Raw genomic sequence first — 2,446 nt, forward strand, 5'->3', positions numbered from 1 at the left:
TAATCAGTGATGCTGTCTACACCATAGATATATATATATATATATATATATATATATATATATATATATATATATATATATACTCTACAAATGTACAGACAGTCTATCAATAGATAATATAGATTTGGTTTAAAAACATTATAATAAACTAACTATTTGATGATAACATTGCATTGCCATTTTTGTATTGAATAGTTATTAGGTAACTGATGGAAAAGTATACAAAAGAGATATTTAAATTCACATGATGAAAAATCTTTTTTTGATCATTCACTTTAAACCATTTGTTAGCAGAATGCTTGTTAAGATTTTCATTATATATGTTTGTGAATAAGACTAGACACGGGAAAACATTAATGTAGCGTATGTAAATGTAAATTATTGTAGTTAAGGGGTTCACATCTTTTCAAGGTTTAATTGATTTGATGTAACAGCTTAAGCTACTGAAGCTAAAACAAACAAAGATGTGGTTTAAAATATGTCTGTTTAAAAAAAAAAAACATGGAAAATTTGATAGTTAACACAAAATATATTACTGCCAAACGACTTTGCATTATATTAACTTATATGGAATTGCGAACTTAAATTGTGACACTTCTAATGAAGTGCCCTAACCTAACCGAACAGACAATGATCATTATGCAATGTTAATTTTCCAAAAAGGCAATTATGCTGAAGAGGAAAGACACAAGAAGTTACTCACATAGGTCATGCAGTTCCCTCTCTCTTGTGCAATCATGTGCTGCGTGAACATGTGGAGTCAAATAAGAGAGGAGACGCATCATACTTGTGATCTGACTCACACTGACCATCAGTCAACCCACTGAGACTGTGGGCCAATGACAATAATACAGAAGTGTGTGTGTGTGTGTGTGAGAGAGAGAGAGAGAGAGAGAGAGAGAGAGAAAGTGTGTGTGTGTGTGTGCGTGCGTGTGTGTGTGTGAAAGGGAGCAATACTACAAATGTATCATTATTTGTATGAATAAGCTTACATTGCTATTTCTTCTTAGGATTATAGTTTGACAATGTGAAAAGTAAAATCCCTAAACTGTGTAAATTAGTGTCATGTACACAAAGTGCTTTTCTTACAACCTACCTGTAAGATTTCAGCCTGAACTGACACTTCTGAACACTAGATGGCACTAAGTGCACAGGACTTTAGTTTTTAGCTTGCCCAGCTTTAGTTTAGTTGCCAAGATGGTTTTCACCTGTGATTTAAGTTTTGGGCTGCGTTTCCCAAAACCATTGTGAGCCTAAAGCCTTCTACAGATTTCAGCAATCTTATTAGATCATTACAAATCACACTGTCCGACATGAATCTGATAAACTTATGTACGACTTGAATGCAGACTGTACGATGAGTACACCTATTGAATCGTAGGCTATGACACAAGTTACTATTGAAGAATAAAATGTCATCCGCATGCGCTAGTGGTAAACAAAAAGAGCATGATGAATCATAGTTTGGCAGTTGTACTTTTTATGTGTGCTGAAAATAAAAGGAAGCTGCGAAAGAGGAGGGGAAAAGAGTTTGCAGTTAGCAATAAAATAATAATAATAATAATAAAATACATAAAAGAACAGGGCAAATACAATAAACAATTCAGAATACACATCTTTCTCCACAAACAATCATGGTATCTCAGTCATATATATAGTCTGAAGTGAGATTATACATATGTCCGACCCAGCAGTCTAAACAGAATGAACAGTAGAGTAAAACTGATATAACCAAAGAAGTCCCTCATGAAGTCCCTCCAGGACGTCACTTCCTTTTTGTTGCTGCCGTGTGTTTTGAGTTTGAGCTCCGTCAAGTTTATTCTTTATCGTCTATTTTTTTTTTCTGATCGTGATTAAACCAGAAAAATGTAAAATAAATGAACAAAAACAATTTTTAAAGTTTGGGCTCCTAAACATTAGATCACTCTCACCCAAAGCAGTTATTGTAAATGAAATGATCACAGATAATAGATTTGATGTACTCTGCTTGACTGAAACCTGGCTAAAACCTAATGATTATATTGGTCTAAATGAGTCTACTCCACCAAGCTACTATTATAAGCATGAGCCCCGTCAGACTGGTCGTGGCGGCGGTGTTGCAACAATATATAGTGATATTCTCAATGTTACTCAGAAGACAGGATACAGGTTTAACTCATTTGAAATACTAATGCTTAATGTTACACTGTCAGATATGCAAAAGAAATCTATCGTATCTCTTGCTCTGGCTACTGTGTATAGACCACCAGGGCCGTATACAGATTTCCTAAAAGAATTAGCAGATTTCCTCTCAGACCTATTGGTTACTGTTGATAAAGCACTAATTGTCGGAGATTTTAAAATTCATGTTGATAATACAAATTATGCATTAGGAACATGGGCACTATCTTCTCTAATACATTAGAAGCTGTTGCCCCCATCAAATTGAAAAAGGTTAGAGAAAAAC

At 34.2% G+C, this 2,446-nt stretch overlaps 1 protein-coding gene across 1 annotated transcript in view; it reads right to left on the bottom strand.

Moving 5' to 3' along the window:
• tmcc1a (transmembrane and coiled-coil domain family 1a) overlaps window positions 1-766 on the bottom strand; it is a 32,184-nt gene extending 31,418 nt beyond the window's left edge. The window contains exon 1 of the mRNA XM_016250622.1: window positions 704-766. The gene's annotated coding sequence lies outside the window, so the exon portion shown is untranslated. The remainder of the gene's footprint in view (window positions 1-703) is intronic.
• Window positions 767-2,446: the final 1,680 nt, after the last annotated feature.

The sequence above is a fragment of the Sinocyclocheilus grahami genome, unplaced genomic scaffold (assembly GCF_001515645.1).
Source record: "Sinocyclocheilus grahami isolate Dianchi unplaced genomic scaffold, SAMN03320097.WGS_v1.1 scaffold1000.1, whole genome shotgun sequence".
NCBI classification, from domain to species: domain Eukaryota; kingdom Metazoa; phylum Chordata; class Actinopteri; order Cypriniformes; family Cyprinidae; genus Sinocyclocheilus; species Sinocyclocheilus grahami.